Source organism: Nannospalax galili, unplaced genomic scaffold, assembly GCF_000622305.1.
Source record: "Nannospalax galili isolate Female #2095 unplaced genomic scaffold, S.galili_v1.0 scaffold680, whole genome shotgun sequence".
Taxonomy (NCBI): Eukaryota; Metazoa; Chordata; class Mammalia; order Rodentia; family Spalacidae; genus Nannospalax; species Nannospalax galili.
The window spans coordinates 1,456,526-1,478,343 of record NW_008348218.1 but is presented as its reverse complement, the minus strand read 5'-3'; the positions used below and the strand labels follow the sequence as shown (position 1 = coordinate 1,478,343).

The 21,818-nt window shown below is 41.0% G+C and overlaps 1 pseudogene; it reads left to right on the top strand.

Moving 5' to 3' along the window:
• The first annotated feature begins 12,233 nt into the window (after positions 1–12,233).
• LOC103743590 lies at positions 12,234–18,105 on the top strand (annotated as a pseudogene).
• Positions 18,106–21,818: the final 3,713 nt, after the last annotated feature.

Genomic DNA, 21,818 nt, shown 5'->3' with positions numbered 1-21,818 from the left:
ACTCTTTCCAGCCAAGTATATGTAAATTGGCTCTAATCACACATGGTGTCCTGGATTTGGGAAGGACTAAAATATATAACCTGGGAAAGGCTAGGAAGAGAAGGCTTTATCCATGCTGTGTAAGGCTCTCCAGTGTGCTTGCCCTCAGGTCACTCATACAACTCAGCAACCCCTCAGTCATCTCTGTAAGTAGCTCCGTAAATTCACTGGTTCCCCAGGAAAACTTTAATTAAACACTGGTTTGACACTAGAAACTTGGAAGGGAAAACACATTGCTTAGGGTTCCCAGGAAAAGAATTCTCACAACAGATAGAAAATTGATTTGTTGTTACTATGTCTCATAATAATTAAAAAAGAAAATGAGAATGTAAAAGATTTTAAAAGGATATGGGAACGGAAGTATTTTCCAAAATAGAAAAAAAATGAGAGTCTAAGCAAGTGATGAAGGTCTGTGTAGGTTTGTTGTGATATATAACATATAAGAGAAATATACACATAATCTTAAATTTTCTAAGGTCACAGTTTAGCCAACTAGTTCAAGGAACAAAATATATGTCTAGTCAAGGTTTATTTGAGAACACTTGGTTTTTTGCCCAGGCTTTATCTACATAGTACATGGTAATTAAAAGTACCAGACTGGCGGAACTAACCTTCTTGGATGTTTAACAGCCATATTTTGAGACCTATACGAATCTAGTCAGAGGAACTTAAAGGACATTTTTTGCCCCTTGCCCCCCAAGGTCGACTACATTCAAGGGGACTATGGAGCATCTCTCAAAATGTTCTGTAACCATGGTGAGTCGCCTGTCCTCTTGTTCAGGGAGGCCATGGAGACCCCACCAGATGGATGTGAACCAGTCAGTGTCCAGTCTACAAAGAGGTAGGTGTACACAGAGGAATCATTTCCTCCATGGTTCCAAGTGAAGCCAGCCACAGTCGAGCAGGACCTTTGACTTATCTTCACATAGGTGGAACTGATAAAAGAAAGGAGCCAGGGTCTCCTCCCAAGCCCATGTGACCCCTGAGGAACAGATCCTCAAATGACCTTAAGAGTAAAAATAAATTTGTTTATTTGGGCCAACCATATGGTCTTTAACACCCAAAAGATAGTATAACCAAAGATTAAAGTAATCAATATATTTCTTTAAGAGTTCAAGGGATTACATTTCCCAGACATTAGGCTTGAGTCCATATAAAAAGTTATTTAGACAATTATTTCTCATTGATGATTTTGTTCCTAATCAGAAAGTACTGATCAGATGTAAGACTTCAAATCTTGGTCTCCAATACTGTAGTGACCACCTGTAACTAAGGGAGACAACCCACTATTCTAAAATGATAGCTAAATTTGTTTTGTCCCCCTATTTAGAAGCCTTTGAGAAGGAACTGACGCTGATTCTAGCCACTCCAACAGCTATCAAAGTGCCTGAAAACAAATCCTGAATCCATCACTCTTGAGTCCAGCCTTGGAAGACAAAAGAAAAATGAGGAGGAACCCAATAGAGGGATGCTTTTGGAAGCTCTCGTCAAGAAATTCTAATGGACTCTGATATGATCATTTGAATCTTTCCTTGTTCTGGCATTTTTGGGGTTCTGTCCTAGTTTATTTCTCCATTGTTGTGACAAAACACTCTGACCATTACCAACTTGGGGAGGAAAGGGTTTATTCAGCTTATATCTCCCAGGTCACAGTTCATCAGGGAGCCCAAGGTAGGAACACAGGGCAGGAACCTAGAGACAGGAGCTGGAGCACAGGCCATGGAAGATCACTGCTTACTGACTTGCTCCCCTGGCCCCTGCTCAGCTTCCTTTCTTATGCAACACAGGCCCACCTGCCCAGAGATGGCACTGCCCACAGTGGGCTGGGCCCTCCAACATCACTCAACAATCAAGAAAGTGCCCCATGGACATGGCCACAAGCCAGTCCAATGAAGGAAATTCCTCAATTGAGGCTCCCTCAACCCAGGTGTGTCAAGTTGACACTAAAGCTATCCAGCACAGGTTCCCTGTCTAGAACTTGTAATACTAACTACTCTTACCTTTCCATCTCCTTCACATCGCCTATTCACCAGTCAAGCGCTTTCTTCCCCCTCTACAGATAAAAGTTATGCAATTTGGGAGTCTTTTAGGTAGACCCACCGAAGGGGTACCCCAGTTGCCTCACCCTCCCTGTTCAGCATGGAAGAAGCCAGAGAGGTCTGCATTCCGATTCCCTATCGGCAATTTGGGTAACCTCTTCAGGCGATGATGTGATAAGAATAGGAGGTAGGAATTGGCTAGGTAGTTACTCTAAAAAGACCCCCCCCAAAAAAAGTAGCCAGTTTCTTGGCTAAAAGTCAAAATGTCTTTGGGCCTCTTAGCAACATAGTCTGTTCCAAAGGCCAAAAATGTCAAAAGTATTTGAGAGTTTTTATCTAATCCCTAAAAGATTTTGGGGGTTACCTCTTCAGAGGGGGAATGTTAGAGTAGCAAAAAGCCCCATAAACAAAAGAAGAAAGAGTACATGACGTTCTCAGAAAAAAACGATGGGGAGATATGGGAGAAGTTAGAGAGGAGGGAGTGGGCATGGATTTGATCAAAACACTTTATATGCATGTCTGAAATTCTCAATAAGTTCTTTTAAAGTTAAATATATATATATTATAAAACAAAAGAAAAAAATAGAACAGTAACTCTGCTGCATACTGCCAGCATTGATTTCAGCAGTGGACCCTGAGGACTGTATAGTACACTGACCCCTGGACACCACAGAGATGACAATGCACTCAAGGAGCACAGGATTCTGAGCTACGCCAGAAACCCACTTCAACAAACCCAGAAGCTATTTCTTTAAGAGCAATAGGGTCTTTTATTGCTTACATGTCAAGTAGATGGCACACGTTTCTTCCTTCCCCACCTTCAAAGCATTCTCACTCTACTATTTGACCCATAGTTAGGCATATGCACATATCCCAGGTCTCATCTATGGGAAGAATGGGACATCTCAACTCAGTTGATGAGGTCAGAGGCTCCAGTAGTGGCAGATGCAGCAGGCTGGCACAGAGCAGGGAAGGCCCTGACAAGTTCATTGGTGGAGAGTTCAGCCTCTGGGTGGCAGTAACTGACTCAGCAGGTCATCTCCAGATCCGGGCTCCAATCTTGTCTTCCAAAGCGAAAAATATGCTCTCCTTTTTCCATACATAATGTGACTCAGTGCTGTGACTCAGTGCTGGCCCAACAGCACTTTTACTGGTTTGTGCCTAGGAGGAATATTTCCAAACTGGCAGGTATCAAGCAATGGATCTTATCAGCACCATGGTACACCCAAGCTAACTGGTCACACTCTGCCAACTTAAAATTGTAAGTGAAAGAACATATAATAACTTTATGAATGCTGAAGAATTAAATATGTCTGAAGTATGTTACATACATATGTGAAAATACCACAACGAAACCTATTGCTTTGCACTAATACACACTGATTATAAAAAAGAAAAAGAGAAATTCACAATGGCTGAGTGGTTTCACAAGTCAACAGATGGTTCAAGTTCAATGGATTCATAAAGTCTATCTCCTCTTCCTTCCCTTATGGAGACTTAGTGGAATTCAGCTCTACAGCTTCGTCCTTGTGACTTCGGGCTAGGTGAATGTCTATGAGCTTCAGTTCCTGTATATAGTTACTAAAAATGTAATGCTAGTTTCTACCTCATAGAGCGTTATAAAGATCAAATAAGCTAATGCATGCAAAGTACTCCTAACTGTATCTGCTATTTAGAAACTATTCACTCAGTAAACATTTCCTGTTATGGCGTTTCCTATAAATGCAATTTCTTTCCAGAAGGCTTTTCCTATACTATTACCAATGGCCTCTAGGAAGAGTGATTCAGCCAATATCTGACACTGATGTGAAACAATTGTTGAGATTTGACAATGATGGGAATCACTGATGCAATAGGCAGTGCAGGGGGGAAGGTTATAGTCTAATGTTAGCCACAGATACAAGCGGAAGTGTCTCTGTCTCCTCTGGAATCCTAGAGAACTGGAAAGCCCCAGTAACTATCACCATGAAGAACAGTGACTCAGCTGGAAGTCTGGGAACTGTTTAAGTCTATGCTCTTCTGGGAAGACCTCAAGATTCTCTTCTTCTGACACATGGGGCTTTCCTCACATCCCTGACCTGTTTGTAGAAAACGAACTTCAGATTCACCTTTAGCAGTCACTGGCAATATTTCTTTGAAACTTCGGCTCAGCTCATATGAACCTACAGCAATGGTGTCAGCATGCACAAGACCCATACAAACTCAAACAGACAAAAACCCAGCACAGGACTGTGGAAATGGGCAGTAGGCCCAATCTTACCTGAAGAACTATTGGTAGCTGATTACTGCTGGTTGAGGAGGAACTGATCTTCTCAAAGGGAGGGACTAGACCTCAGTAGATGAGCTTGCACTGAAAAATGTCTGACGACACTAACTTGACTCAATAGGCCTTCAAACAAATGAACAGATGCATGAAATCCAGTGGGTGAGGGCTGTGGAAGGGTAGCAGTGGAGAAGGAGGATAAAGATGGTGATGAGGCTCTGTGTGAAATACACAAAAATTAAATTTAAAAATAACAAAACAAAAGGAAGTTTTCACTCTGAGTCTGACATCTATTATTTATCAAGGTCCTAGGTAGCAATGTGATGCCTTTGCTAGGTATACCCTAATACCATCTTGTTACTGGAACTGGCTGGTTTTTAATCAGTATTGTGGGCAATGATATTTTTCTCATTTAGAATAACTTCTTAGGGGACTGAAGAGATGGTTCAGCAATTAAAAGCACTTGCTGCTCTTGTTGAAGGCCCAGGTTTGGTTCCCAGCATCCATACGGCCACACACAATCATTCCTAACTCCAGTTCCAGACGACCCAACACCTTCTTCTGTTCTCTGCAGGCATTAGGCACACATGAGGTATGCTTATACACATGCAGGCAAAATATTCATCCACATAACATAAAAATGAATAAATGTTTAAAATGATCAAGTTTCACTTCAGAGCTATTGCTCAACTCCACCCCAGACAACCCTAAGGTACTTTCACAAAACTATGAATAAGTACAAAATATCTACATTGTCTAGCTTTGTGCCTCTCAAAGGAAAATAGAGATCTACTTATAAGCTTCATGGGTTGCAAATTCTTGAAGGGTTAAGCTGGAGAGAGCAATAGACTTTCTCCTGAAAAATTCCTGGTGAACTGACATCATCTGAATTTCCCCAGCCAGTTGTCTTGATGGCCTATAGTCTCCAAGGCATTATTATATTAATTATATGGAATTGAGACTATTTGAAATAATATTAGCATTACCCTTTGGTCCATATATTTCTATGGACATGGGCATTTGGGGTTTTCTCTTCCCTTTTTGCACTTCATATTCACAGTGTGTGTGTGCCGACTAGGGAAAGAAGTTATATTATAGGCCTGAAGAAGTCCTCGTAATATACGTTGTTGATTTTGAGCCTGTCACACTGTGCTCCTTAAATCATTTCCCTAGCAGGTGCCCGATTTCTTCACTAATCACTGACTGGTGAACAATACTGCCACCTTCAGGTAGTCCTGAGAAATGCCCTTTAATATGGAGAAAAAAAAAAAAAAAAAAAAAAAACACTGGTATGAGGCCAGACTACCCACAATATTTGTCTGAGTGGCAAGCAGGGAAAGAAAGGACTACGTTGTTGGGATGTCTCAACAATTGTGAGAAGGAAACTTTAGTTGTTTTAACAAAAGCAAAATGAAAGCAGGCATTTTATGAGAGTTTTGGGGGTTTCCACAAGAGTGGGATCAATGCACCCGCTCCAAATACTTAACGAGCAACTCATGGATGAAATGTCAGCTGGCCACAGTTTACTCATTGTTGATCGCATTGCCTGAGATCTGCGGTTCTCTTCGGAAGTCCTTTTTATCACCAAGGTCACGCTAAGATTCCTCCTCCTCCTGGTCTTCTTTTGTGGTTGAATGTCACCAGTGTTCTGATGACCCCATGTTACTGCGTGATCACAAGACATTTTTCTCCCACTCAGTGGGATTGTAAATGAATATAGCAGCTCACAGAAGCCTAGAAGATTCTTCTCTTTGATCTCTAAGGCCCAAGACTACAGTACCCTAGACTGTAGGACATGGATACTTTCTCTCAGCTGGGCGAGTGAACCATTAAGCAAGTTGAACCAGGCACCGTGTTGTCAAAGGACAAGGCACTGGTCAGGATAGCAGGCCACTAGTGATCCACCTTCAGCACCCCTCTGTTTCCACTCCTGTGGAAAATATGAAATGTTTAGGGGAGGCCCACATGCTGGTCACCTGTCCTAAGTGCCTCCGCACCCCAAACAGTTCTGTTGGGGCTTGTTCTATGCCTGAAACCTGACCCATGGAAAGAGTGATCTTTTCTTTTTAATTTATTTAATTTTGTTTCTTTGTATTTGACATAGGGTTCCCCTGTAGCCGCAGCTAGCCTAGAACTCCATATGTAGATCAGGCTGGCTTTGATTGCACAGAAATCTGCCTGCCTCTACCTCCCAGGTGCTAGGATTAAAGACATGTGACACTGGACCTGGTGTGATCTTTTATTTTTATCACTGATTTACATTGTTTTCAAAGAATCTATTCGCCAAACAGTACTAACAATAATTTCCCTCCTTTGATGCATCAAAGACTAACAGACACTCCAGCCAACCCCCTTGTTTTGCTCTTGCAAAGTTGCTATAAGCAAACATCTGGTCTCGCATCTTTACATATTTAAAAAGGCTAGAGGGCTTGACTGTCCTGGGCTGGTGTAGTTGGGCCCACACAATGCTAGTTGCTAATGGACCAGGTTGCTTTTATCAGGCCCTAGAAGTCTAAGATACATGGACTGCTAGAAACTTCCAAGTGCCATTTTGACTTCTCATGATCACTAATAAGAAGTAGGTTCCTGACGGTGAGTGGTCAGCATAAGGAGTGGTACGGAGGGCTCCAAGGGTCCGAAGGCCTGGGGAGGAACTTCTGAAAAGCAGGGAAGGTGTCCAGGAAGGAGTGAGACTGAAACTGAAAGACGTGGGCTAAGATGTGCTTTATCTGATTACATTTTCATTAAAGAACATTTTACACCTGGGTCTGAAGTTCATTTGAAATGGGCATTTAGAAATTCATGAAAATACAGACGCCTAGAACATGCATCACACATAGCACCTGCCAGATGGGTATTTAAAGAACCGGTGAATGGGGTCAGGAAGTGAAGAGAGCAGCTTGTGAGTTTTTATACTGACTGCGCTCTAGTCTTAAAATGTGTACGACAGAAGGGGAAGAGGGAATTAAAGGAGGAAGAAGGGATGGGAAGAGAGGAAGGACAAGAAGGGAGGAAAGGAAGGAGAGACAGAGACAGAGACAGAGACAGAGAGACATCTTAATTAGAATAAGCCGGTATCTAAGCAGTACAGTACAAGATTAGTCTCCCAAATCACAGCCCCAGCCTCACACAGCGATGAGACCAAACAGCCCTGCCAAATAATCATTGTTTATCTTCTACATTAAAAAATCCTTATAAATCACTGATGCTTTAATAAGAGAGGATGTTGAAAAGCTATTAGAGAACAAAATATAATTTTATAATGCTAGGTAATTAGCTTGAAATATGTCTGATACAGCAGTTTAGCTGAAAAATTAAATGTTATTGCAGAGAATTATAGCAAGCAGCAGTGCTCACAGTCGCAAAATGAAATGACACTGAGAAGCAAAGTTTTTTTCCTTCCTATACTGCATAAAAATCAGCATCTGTACTGAATGCCTGGTGTATTTGCTTATTCAAATGACTACACTGAATTCCATTAGAAAGCTTAATTTGAAGCCTTATATTTTAAATCTGACTGGGTCTCTTAATTGTTATTTGTGTTCACAATGATGATGCTTTCTTTGTATACTGAGTGCTGAGCAGAAAACCACTCACGCATGTGCCTTACCCATGTAAAGCTGGAGGTAGTGATTGCTTGTTAATTGACATCTGGTTCATTGAGAGCAAATAAATGTGCCCAGAAAACTAAAACTAAATGTTTTTAAAATGTTGCCATGTAAAAAAATTTATTTAAAATAAAAGCATGTAAAAGTATTACATAAAATCCATCATGTTGACACAAGCCTATGATATCAGAACTTGGGAGGCTGAGGCTGGAAGTTCACAAGTCCCATGGTTTATGCGGCAAGACCATCTCAAACAGACAAACAAAAATGCTGTCAGCATAACCATTAGTCGTTGTCTTATAAAGCAACTTAACAAATGATCATAATCGCATCAGGAAAAAAATCAAAATATGAATTTGAGGCCATATATTAATTATGCTAACCTGACTTGTCTCTTTTAATCACATGAACTATTAATTTATTAATATACATTACAAATGTTATATTTGTAGTGTATATTAATGAGAGGTCCTAAGACAGACTAACAGTTCAGTTATAAGATTTTGATGACCTCCCATGTGAGAGGTCAAGTCTAGCTGCTACCATCACCCAGATTGTGTGTGTATATAGGTGGTGGATGTTTCATCCCTGTGGATGAATTGGAGCCCCGTATTCTTTCATAAGTTTCCAGCATCAGTCTGTCAGGCTTTCTTACCAAAAAAAAAAAAATCACTTTAGTTTTATTCCCCAAAGGATATTATATTTAAGCTAACTCTTAAATTTTAGCTCAGGAGACACAGATGTCTTCAAGTCCTGCAAAACTTTCTTAGGAGTGAATAGTTGCCACTCCAGCATCTTATCTAACATACGAGCATGAGTTTCTGTCCGGTCTCCATGACCACACAGTACAGGAAAGGATGGGAAGCTGCCTTCTGAGTAGAAAGCTTTAGGCCTTTTCAAGACAGCTAAACCTGACTATCTGGTTGACAAATACCTTGGAAACACATGAGGCTGGGGGTTCCTAGGAGCAGTGAATGAAATAATAATTGCATGAATTGCAAGCCGGGAGAGAAAGACTTATGTTGTAGAGATATTCTAACAATTGTGATGAGGGAATTAACTATTATCCCCAAATCTATATGAAAACAAGAATCTGAAAGTACTGTCTACTACTCAGCTGTTGCTGAGGAAGATTATAGTAATCTCGTTGCACCGTGAGTTTGCCTGTAGGAGTGTTTCACTCTTCAGCTGCACGTGCTGTAAGATCAAACCAAAACTCTCGGTGGACTTTCCGTCCACGTCAGCTGCCCTGCTTCAGCTCCTGCAGGTTCCTGTCCTTATGCTATTCTAAGCACCCTTAGGACTTGTATTTGTTTTTTATCCTGAAAATGAAACACTTTTTCTCTCAATAAATGTAAAGCTACATTTGATCATTTGGAGTAGTCCATGCACCTCTCTCTGATTTCTTTAATAATTTAATTTATTTCTAATAACACCTGCAATATTGAGGAGCCCTGGAAAACTTTCCAGGTCTATGAGTATGGAGATAACAGGACCTCAAAAATAGCAACTTCCCATTTACAGGGTCGAGGGTGAGCGTTAACTTCAGTACTAACTTCCTAGTTAACATCTATGACAGAAATGACTTTCTAGGAAACAACATCCTCAGATTTATGGTCTTGAAGAAAAGTACGGAGTAAGATGAAAACAAAGTGAGTATTCACAGCACAGAGCTATGTCTGAGGGTTAGTCCTCTGCAGTATTTTCTCCATCCAAGAACACGACTATTGTATGTATATAATTGTGGACTTGGTTTCCTATTGGGAGCCCAAGGACTGAAGGCCAAAAAGGAAGAGAGGTAAGTGGAAGGAAGGATGTGCTTCCACAAGTTCTATATATTGAAGATAGTGGTTAGTAACATCTGCTTTGTATTGACTGGGCAACTATATATAGCACCTGTGCTCTGCTAGGTCAAGTCTGAGGTTCTTGAGATAAATAGTGACTATAACAGACATTGCTTCCTTTCTCTTGAAGCCCCTGGTGTGGTAAGGTGATAGAAATCCAAGTATTATAAATGGAAGGTATACTGTGTAAGTGAGACCATGTGCTAATGGGTCCCTGCCCAACTGATGGGGAAGTCAAAGAAACCAGGCAAGGGGAGGAAACAAGGGGCAAGTCCTCCTTGTGGAGCATGATTGCAGTTTTTCAACACCATGATGAAATACCTGGGACAAGTCGTGTATGAGAGAAGGATAATCTATTTTCCTTATGATTTTGAAGGCCCAAGGTCATGGCACATGCACCGGCTCAGTTTGGGTAAAGATTCGTAGTAAATGACAGATGGAAATGACAGGAGCAAATGTTAAGGGTCATCAGTCACATCTTGAGCCAGGATGAAGAGCCTTTTACAACAACACTGCCATGAGAACTACCAAGTCCTTCAAGACCTACCTTCTGAGAGCATGCTCCCAATGACCTGAAGACCTCCAGTCCAGCTCTCAACAGTGTTACCCTGGAACCTAGATTGTAGTCATGATGGAGATTTAGAGAATACAAACCATATAGAAATCATAGAATGAGATGCAGACAGCAAGATTAACTAGGCAAAGAGCAAATTAAGTCTAGGTGGTAGAGAAAAACATAAAAATTAAAAGAGAACAAGTGTAATGACAAACTCAGTCTGATCAGCAAAAATGAAGTTTTGTTAAACCTCAGCCCTGTGTATTCACTTACACGTGATCCAAGGCCTTTTCACAGCACAAGAGCAGAAATAAGTTAGTTACTCAATAAAAGTTTTTTCTGTCATATTACAGGTATTTGAGCAATATATTTGGGTAAGTTGCATCCAAGTAATGCAAACAAAGGCACTCACCAGACCTGGTAATACAAGCCTGTAATCCCAGATACTCAGGACACTGAGGCCACCAATGCTCCTCAGAATATCCCATACATTAGAAAGGAATACTACCAAGATCATTTTGTGATATCAAAACTTGATAAAGACACAGCAAAGAAAGAATACTATACACCAATCTCCATGATTAACATGGATGAGAAAATTCATACAAAATATTTGCAAATGGAGAACCCCACCCATCCTACCACCATCTCCACATTCCCTAGACTGGCCTAGGTTCTGTGAGCTACTGATCCTGACCAGCCTGGTGAGTTAACCAGATTCAGCCCACTTCACCACCATCTCCATACACATATAGGCCTAGCTGTGATTGCCCACCTCCTACACCAGATCAGCACAGAATCACCTTGTCCCTCTAATCAAAAATCAACAGTGAGAATATGAAGGATTGACCAACTGGCTCTTCATATGGGATTTAAAATAAACCAATCAAAGACAACAACAAAAACAGTATTAAACTTCCACTCAACAAAGAAGGGTCAGAATTTCATATCAGACACACAACCAACAACAGAAGTCCATTTGACAGGTCACATCACAAACAATACGAAAAACTAAACCAATAGGCCTGGACCAAAACCTGAAAGAAATATTCTACAGTGAGAACTACACAGAGAAACTCCAGCACATAGAGCTTAAAAACACACTTGTATCTAATCCTTAAAGATTGTAGGGTTATCTCTTCAGAGGGGGGACTGTTGGAGGGGAGGGAGTGGGCATGGATTTGATCAAAACACCTTATATGCATGTATGAAATTCTCAATAAATTTTTGGTAAAAGTTTAAAAAAAGAGTCAGCTGGAAGAGGAAATCTCAATTGAGGGATTGCTAAAATCAGATTGGCCTGTTCCATGTCTGTGGGGAATTGTCTTGATTGTTGATTGGTGTGGGAGGGCCTAGCCCACTGCTGGTAGTTGGTCCTGGATTGTATAAGAAAGTTAAGGGAGTATGCGCCAGAGGGAGTGTTCTAGTGATGTTGTCTTATTCCTATGGCAAACTCTGACCTAGCAACTTGGGGAGGGAAGAGTTTATTTGGCTTACATCTCCTGGGTCACATTTCATCAATGAGTGAACAAAAGGTAGGAACTCAGGGCAGGAACCTGGAGGACAGACCACTGCTTACTGGCTTGTTCCCCTGGCCCGTGCTCCGCCTGCTTTCTTATATAGTACCAGACTACCTACTCAGGGGTAGCACCCTCCACAGTGGGCTGGGAGCTCCCATATAACTCAATAATCAAGAAAATGCCTCACGGACATGGCCACAGTTCAGCCCAGTGGAGGAAACATGCCAGCATTCCTCTGTGATTTCTGTTCCAATGCCTGCCTTCAGTTCCTGCCTTGGTTCTGTGATGATGGGCTATAGTTATAAGCTGAAAGAAACCCTTTACAAGTTGAAAAAATAAAAATAAAAAAAGAACAATCATAAACATGATCCAGGAATTCAAGGAGTTTAAAGACCATACAAGTAAACACCTCAGTGAACTCAAAGAGGTTAGGAATAAACTCCTGAATAAAGATTGGGAAAATACAAATATGTGGCTGAACGAAATCATAAAGACAAGATAGGATTTGAAAAATGAATTCATGAAAGAGAAATATTAAAGAAAACTCAAAGTGAATTGAAGATGGAATTGAAAACCTCAGCAATGCTATTAGAAAGTATTGCCAGCAGACAGAACAAGGAGAAGACAGAGTAGTAGGACCTGAAGACAAAGTGGAGGAATTGGAACACCCAGGCAAAGAAAATGAAAAGTCCTATTAAACACGAGAGTAATATGCAGAAGTGGTCAAACGCTATGAAAAGACCAAACCTATGAAGTATAGGCACAGAGGAAAGAACAGCAATGCAGGCACAACAGGACAGACCAAACATTTGACAGTAGTATAGAGGAAAACCCCTAAATTAAGGAACGTACCCATACAAATAAAAGAAGCACAAGGAACATCAAATAGGACCGTGAAACTCCCCATGACATATCACAGTAAAAACAGTAATATGTAGGACAAAGAGAGAGTATTGAAAGCTGGAGACCCTGTCTATAAATAAATAAATAAATAAATAAATAAATAAATAAATAAATAAATAAGTTACATCAAAAGGAAAATCCATGGGAACAACAACTGACTTTTCAATGAAAACTTTAGAAGCCAGAAGAGCCTGGAACAAAGTATTCCACATTCTAAATAACCATACATGTCATTCTAGACTACTTCACTCAGCAGAACTGAAGAACTCAGCAGCTGAAGGAGAAAGAGAAGCTTTCCATGCTATGAACAGGCTGGAAGAATGTGTGTCCACCAAACCAGCCCTTCAGAGACTACTGGAAGAGACACTAAAACCAAAGGGAGAAATGAACATAGTCAACAGACCACAGAAAGAAAAGAGAAGCTACAATTACAGAAACACAAAATAAGTCTAAGATCACAAACAGAAAGTAAAATGACAGCAACTAACATACATTTCAATAACTTTCAAAAATCAAAGACCTCGGGCTGGAGAGATGACTCAGCAGTTAAGAGCACTGGCTGCTGGGGGTTCAGTTCCTGGCACTCACATAGCAACTAACAACCATCCGTAACTCCAGTTCCAAGGAATCTGGTGCCCTCTTCTGACCTCCATGGGCATTTTGCAATATGGGTGCACATACATACATGTAGGCAATACATTCATACACATAAAAAATAAAAATAATAAATTAAATATTGTTTTAAAAAGAAAGAAAAATCAATGTCCCATCAAAAGGCACATGTGAGTTAAATGGATTAAGAAATAAGATCCAGGCTAGAGAGATGGCTCAGCGGTTAAGAACACTGACTGTTCTTGCAGAAGACCCTGGGTTCGAATCCCAGCACCCACATGGCAGGTAACCACTGTCTGTAACTCCAGTTCCAGGGGATCTGACAGCCTCTTCTGTCCTCCGTGGGCATTTCACGACATGGGTGCACTCACTTACATGCAAGCAATACACACACACACACACACACACACACATTTAAAAAAAAAAAAAAAAAAAAAAAAAGATCCATCTTTTTGTTGCCTACAGAAAGCTCATCTCACCTTCAAGGGCACCACCTCAGAGGGAAAGGACAGAAAAAGGACTCCAAGCAAATGGAACAGGAAACAAGCGGGTACTGCTGTCCTAATGTCTGACAAAATCGACTTCAAAATTAATCGGAAGCGATAAAGAAGGACACTTCGTTCTAATCAAGAGGGCAATTAACCAAAAATGCATTATAATCACAAACATATATGCACCAAACTCTGACACAGTAAGTTTTATTAAAAACATACTACTGGACTTCCAAGTACAGATTAAGCCCAATTCAGTAACAGTAGGTGTCTTCAGTTCCCCACTTTCTCCAATAGACAGGTCATGTAGGAAAAAATAAACAGAAAAATAATGGAATTAAATGATACCATACATCCAATGAACCCAATACATGTCTAGAGAATATTCCACCCAAACACAAAAGAATACACATGCTACCCAGCAGCCCAGGGAAGCTCCTCTAAAATAGAGCACATACTGGGAAACAAAACAAATCAAATTCTATCTTACCTCAAGGCAATAAAGCTTAAAATCAACAGCAAAAATATCTCTAGTAATCACACAAACTCATGGAGCTTAAACAACACACTATTGAATAATGAATGGACCAAAGAAGAAATCAAGAAAGAAATGAAAATATTACTGGAATTAAATGAAAATGAAAACACAACACAACAAAACTTCTGGGACACATTAAAAGAAATTCTAAGTGGGAAATTTATAGCTCTAAGTGCTTACATTTAAAAAAATCAAAAAGAGCACAAATAAATGACTTAATGGTACAACTCAGGAATTTGGAAAAACAAAAACAAAACAAACCCAAACCCAGCAGGAGAGAAGAAATAATAAAAATCAAAGCAGAAAGCAACCAAATAGAAACAAAGCAAACAATACTAATAATCAAAAAATCTAATAACTAATTCTTTGAATAGATAAACAAGACCCATAGACCCTTAACCCAACTAAACACATAAAAGAAAGAACAGACCCAAATCAGTATCAGAGATGACTAGGGAAAAATTACAATAGATAGTAAAGAAATTCAGAACATTGTAAGGGAATACTTTTAAAACCTATATTCCTTTAAATCAGAAAACTTAAAAGGAACAGATGAATTTCTAAATTCAACCAAACCATGAAAGTTAAACCAGTAAAAAGACCCATAACAAGTAAGGAGATTGGAACAATAACACAAAGCCTTCCAACTAAAAAAAGCCCAGGTCCAGATGGATTCACAGCAGAACTCTACCAGCCCTTCAAAGAAGAACTACGAACAATACTGCTTAAATTATTCAAAACAATAGAAACAGCAGGAGCACTTCTAAACTCCTTCTACAAAGCTAGGATTACTCTAATGCCAAATGCAACAAAAACAGAAAACTAAAGGCCAACATCCCTAATGAACATAGATTTTTAAATTCTCAATAAAATAATTGCAAACAGCATACAGGCATATGTCAAAAAGTTCATCCACCATGATCAAGTTGGCTTTATTCCAGAGATGCAGGAATAGCTCAACAGAATTCTATCAGACATTTAAAGAAGATCTACATCCAATACTACTTAATTTATTCAAAAAAATAGAAATGGAGGGAAAACTTCCAAATTCCTTCTATGAAGCCAGCATCACTCTCATACCAAATCCTGGTAAAGATACAACCAAAACAGAAAACTATAGACCCATCCCCTTAATGAACATAGATGCAAAAATTCTCAACAAAATTCTTGCAAACTGCATACAGACACACATCAAAAAGTTCATCCACCATGATCAAGTTGGCTTTATTCCAGAGATGCAGGAATAGCTCAACATACATAAGTCAATAAATGATGTGAATGGACTTAAAGACAAAAAGCACATGATCATTTCAATAGATGCAGAAACAGCTTTGACAAAATCCAACATGCATTCATATTAAAAATCCTACAGAGAATAGATCTGAAGGAAACATACTTCAACATAATAAAGGCTGTTGTGGGTACTGGGGCTTGAATGCTGGTAATGAACTCAAGTACTCAAGCTTGGTGTCACAAGCCCCGCTGCCTTCTTTATATTAGTTTAGGCAGCAGTCAGGTCCCCTCGACCCAGAATAATTAGTGTGGAAACTAAAACTACTGTGTTCTCAAATCTTTTACCCTTTCTTGATGCAGAAAAGATGACTAATTTAATCTTAAAACAAAAAATAAACCTCATGCGTACATACAAATGGGTACACAAACACAACTGATTAGGGCAGGGATGGACTCACCAGACCCCAGCTCATCACATGCCCAGCACCCTACTCCACCCATGTCCTAATGACGTTTTTTATGTGCCTCAGTCACTCTTGACCTGTGGATTTTTCACATCATTTTTATGGCATGTTCCTGGACCAACTCTTAGAAAAAGAGTTTTTCCTGAACTCAGAATAACACATTTAAAGCAAAAGAAAGATAAAATGATGTGGAGAAATAGGGAATTAAGAGAAAGAGAGAGAGAGAGAGAGAGAGAGAGAGAGAAGGAGGGGGCTAGAGAGATGGCTCAGCAGTTAAGAACACTGGCTGCTCTTGCAGAGGAGCAGGTTTGGTTCCCAGCACCCACATGGCAGCTAACAGCCATCTATGACTCCAGGTCCAGGGAATCCAGTGCCCTCTGCTAGCCTCTGCAGGTATTGCATAACACGGCTTCATTTACATATATGCAAGCAAAATATTCATACACATAAAATAAAACTGAATAATGTAAAAATATTAAGAAAAACAAGAGAAGGGATGAGACAGGCAGATAGTAAGAGTTGGTGGAGACCTGACATGGTACAGACACAAAAATAGGATCAATAGAATAACAGTTTCTTTAAAAATAGTGTTTCTGGGGCTGAGAAGGTGGTTCAGTTGGTAATGTGATTATTGTATAAAAGTGAGGAACTGAGAACCCAAATGAAAATGTTGGGTCAGTGGTGCACACTTGCATTGCAGCACTGCGGAGGTGGAGACAGATCCCTTCGGCTTGCTGGCCAGTCAGTCAAGCCCAACTGGAGAGCTCTAGGTCCAGGAGTGTTCCAGCCTTAAAGGAGATAGATGACATTCCTGAGGTTGACACCCAAGGTTGTACTTTGGCTTCCACATACACCCACATATATACATGCAGTGCACAGGCACACATGTGTATCTGCACACAAACATGCATAATGAAACCAAAGCCCAGAAGCAGAGAAAATGGCAACGGGGGTCAAAGCTGCAGCCAAGTGGCAGGCAACGGAGCCCAAAATGGCACACAGAGCAGCCAAAGGGTGAAGAACTACCTACTCGAATGAGAAGAAAAAGGAGAAAAACTTAGGAAGCAATTGTTTTGAGCCATGTGCTAATCCAACTAAAAGACATAGAGCCTTCATTACAAACAAACCTTTGGATGTGAAATGGCTGTCCCTTAAAGATCTGGTTAAAGAACCCTCTGGTGAGGTAATATTCTGGAGGATAAAGATGGGAAATTTTGTGGCATAGGCACTGTGACTTTTGAACAGTCCGTTGAAGCTCTGCATGCTATATTTGTGCTTAATGCACAATTGCTATGTGATAGACCAATGCATGTCTAAATGGAAGAGAGGGCCTTACCAAAAAGAAATTTTTCCCTCCCCAACATCGACAGCAACTTCCCTATGGACCAGTGGTATTGGCATGGGGTTAGGACCTGGAGGGCAGCCCATTGATGCCAATTACAAAGGCATTGGCCTGGGAAACCTGGAGCCTGCAGGAATGAGAATGGAAGGCAAAGGATTTAGAATGGCATGGCGGGACCATTTGTTGGTGGTGTGGAAAACACGGTACAATTAGGATCTGGGATGAACATGGGCCACATAAATGAAATCCTCTTGCGCTGAAGAGGGAGAGATCATGCGAAGCAGGGAGGAGGCGTATCCAGAGGCAGTGTCTCTGGCACCGAGAGAATGGCCCTGGCATTGAGCGCATGCACGCAGGCCTAGGCCATGGCATGAATTGAGCAGGCTCTGAGATTGAGCACATGGACCTAGTCATGGACCGCATGGGCTCAGTTGAGTGCATGGGCTCCAGGATCAAGCACATGCAACCATTGGGCCTTGATCACATGGCCAGAGCATATGTGCCCATTGGGCCTTGAACACACGGCCTCCAGCATTGAGCACATGGGTCAAACCATGGAGCACATTGACTCTGGCATTGAGCACATGGGCTCCAGCATGAGCTTTGGCTGGAATGCACAACTACTTCCACTGACATGTGGGTCAAATCATTGAGTGTATAGACACTGGCCCATTGAGCACGTGGGTCTGCGATGGATCTCATGACCACCTTCCTGGAAGGAAGGCACCAACAACCTGGAGCTCCCTCAAACCATGGGCGCCACCAGTCTCAAATGTCTGGGCCTGGACTGAATGGGTGCCAACCACCTGGAATGTATGAGCTCTGCCATGGGTTCAGCCTTAGGCACTGGCATAGAGCTCATGGGCCTTGCTATGGTGGCAGGGGTGGTCCTAGCTTCTAACATGCCACTGAGATGAAGTGGGACCACTTTGGAGGAATCTTTGTGGGCTCCTTTGGCAGAGCTGGAGGCCATTCTCCTGGGGTGATCAGGAAGCTTGCCAGATATTTGTGAGAATTCTCCCGTTTGATTTTACATGGAAGATGCCAAAGGACAAAGTCGAAGACTGTGGGGCTACCTGCTGTATGCCCACATCAAAATGGACAGCTACATTTGAGTCTCCAGAGCTGCCTGAGAGCCTGCCGGAAGAACAGCACGAGAGATTGTTGTTCTGTAGATAGAAATGTTCCCGCAGTTGCCCTTTCTAAGCATCAGTATTAAAGCCTCTGAATTTGTCACTTTTTCCTTTTTAACCATTTTTGAAAGCTGGATATATAAAGATGTTTAAAGAGGCAGGAGAGTATAGAGAGTAATGCCAAAGCAGCTATCACTTGCTACAAATACCTGGAACTAAATCCTACTCTATAATTCACTGAGCTGGGTCATTTAATTTTGCAGATTGTGCAATCTCTTTATGCCTATTTTTCTTTGCAAATACCTAGGCAATAACTAAGGTATTTATGAGTTTGCTATGAGGCCTGAATGAATTATGCAATAAATCATTTTCAAACACACAGTAAACACTCAATATTTGTCAATCATACTGATGGAGAAAATCACAATGAAAAAGTCACTTTGGGGGCTGAAAAGATGGCTCAGCAGTTAAGAGTACTGACTGTTCTTGCAAAGGACCTGGGTTTGAATCCCAGCACCCACATGGTAGCTAACAACCATCTGTAACTCCAGCTTCAGGGGATTTAATGCCCTCTTCTGTCCTCCGTGGGCACTACACAACACAGGTGTACTTACACACATGCAGGCATAACACTCATACACATAAAATAAAAAATAAATAAAAATTGAAAAAAATAAAAGGTCACCTTTGCTGGGCATGGTGGCGCAAGCCTTTAATCCCAGCACTCGGGAGGCAGAGGCAGGCGGATCTCTGTGAGTTCAAGGCCAGCCTGGTCTACATAGTGAGTTCCAGTACAGCTGGGGCTACAAGGAGACCTTGTCTCAAAAGACCAAAAAAAAAAAGTCACCTTTGTTCAGCATAGTCCACTCTATACTGCATCGTGTAATATGGATGAAACCCTGAGAGACTAAAATGTGAATCAGACATGTCCTGCCTTCCGAGAGCAGAGTTAGCACGCGAATACAAGTATGTGTTCACTGTTACATTTGAAGGTGAGTTCTGGAGCAGAACAGCTGCCCAGCACACCTTGAACACATTGAAGACCTAATTCTTTAATGTAACAGTGAACACATACTTGTATTCGCATGCTAACTCTGCTCTCGGAAGGCAGGACATGTTACTGACAATGCTTCCTTCAATAAATCCATTCTGCTCCATATATAAGTTGTCATTCATCATTGAAACACTATTCTTACGGGAAAACAGATTATGAAAAGTGTAATAACCGTGACTAATAATAAACAAGGCTATTTGCTTCTGGCTCTGTGGGGAAATAAATCAGCCAGAGGTTGGTTGCATTCCCTAATGCCCACCCCCACTCCCAAAAGGGAACTATCTATTACTGGAAAGTATCTGCAATTTAAAATATTCGACTGATCCTCCCCAAATCAGGACAAATTGCATCAGAAAAGTTTTCAAATATTTCAAGATCTTTGAAAGGAATGTAAGATATGTCCCAATTCCTAACTTTAAAATTCATCAAATATATTTGTAGAAAGTTGTATTTTAAAATGGCTTCCTTCTAGTTTGGATTTTTGGGTCTTTTGGGTTTTTTTGTTTGTTTTTTTTTAATGTGTATGTGTGTATTGTCTACGTGTAGGTAAGTGCACCCATGTCATGCAATGCCCATGGAGGACAGAAGAGGCTGTCAGATCCCTTGGAACTGGAGTTACGGACAGTTGTTAGCTGCCATGTGAGTGTGGGATTTGAACCCGGGTTTTCTGCAAGAAACCAGTGTTCTTAACCGCTGAGCCATCTCTCCAGCCCTAGTTTTTATCTGTACTATAGAACCAGGCATATAGTAGCTTGACCAGTCCAGTCCTTCTCTGGCTTTAGTGACATAACTCCCAGCACCTATGAATTTCAAAGGAAGTGAAACTCTGTACTGAAGCACTCCTGCCTTTCTGTCTTGTTCTTTCTCAAATGTTCTGCCCTCGATGAATCAAGTTGTTAGGTAGATAGAAAAGACACTGAACTTTAAGTCACTTACCCATCTAGTAAGAAATTCTCAGCCCCTACACCCGGCAGAGACCAGATGATAAGTACTCTCAGGCTGTCTGCTAAGGTCTCTGCCCTACAAAAGGATAGGTCTAACCCTGGGACAGTGGGAGGGGCCTCATGTAATCCCAGTTAGGGGGGTGGGTATGGTGAGAATTGGGGAAGCTTTGGGGAGAAATATTTGTGGGTCACATAAGTTTAATATCATCATCATTATTATCACAGAATGGGTGACATTTAAATTTTTGTTGACCCCAGGTTTGAGAACTTGTTTTATCCTTTGACTGAGCACTGTAAATCTGGAAACTCTATAGCCTGACATTGACTGAATGTATCCTATTGCTTTCTACACACCAATCTTCTGAGTGGGTGGCCACACTCAGGAGAAAATTGCCTCTGCCTTTTAATGTAATTACAGTACAATTACGAAATGCATATCATCTTGCTAAGGCTGACCTTATAAGCTAAACATATCAATTTTTCATCACAGCCAAGAAACTAAACAGAGCATACCAAATAATTGCATGATTCTGATGTTGGTGAAATGTTGATGGGAATTCTGTCTCTTGTGTTTTCAGTGGTCACCTTGCCCCAGGCATGCACTCCCCACCTCTCTCTCTCTCTGCTTACATTATCATATCCTGTTCATATAGGAGATGATTTTCTTCCTTTCAGTCTTAGAAGCTAATGCAAATTTAATAATAAAACACATTAATATTTGCAAACAAATGTGCATGTATGCCTCATTAGATCGCAAGTGACTTAACTTTTTCCTCTTTCCTTTTTTTTTTTTTTTTTTTAATATTGTTGTTTTTCGTTTTGAGATAGGTCCCTCTACGTAAAACAGACTGGCCTTGAACCCGTGATCATCCTGTTTTAGTCTCATAAGTGCTGAGATTACACATCCAGCTCTGCTTCTCTCTCTCTCTCTCTCTCTCTCTCTCTCTCTCTCTCACACACACACACACACACACACACACACACATGCACCACACACACTTTTGAGGCAAGGTCTCACTCCATAGCCCTGGATGGCCTAGAATTTAATATGTAGACCAGATTGGCCTCGAACTGGCCTCAAACTCAGATATCCACCTGTGTCTCCCTCTCATGCTGGGATTAAAGGTGTGCACCACCCCACCTGGCCCAATATCTGATTTAACATTTCTTTTCTTTCTTACAAGATTCCTTCCAGGAACGTTCTACCAGAGCAACCCTGTCACTTCTCTGAACAC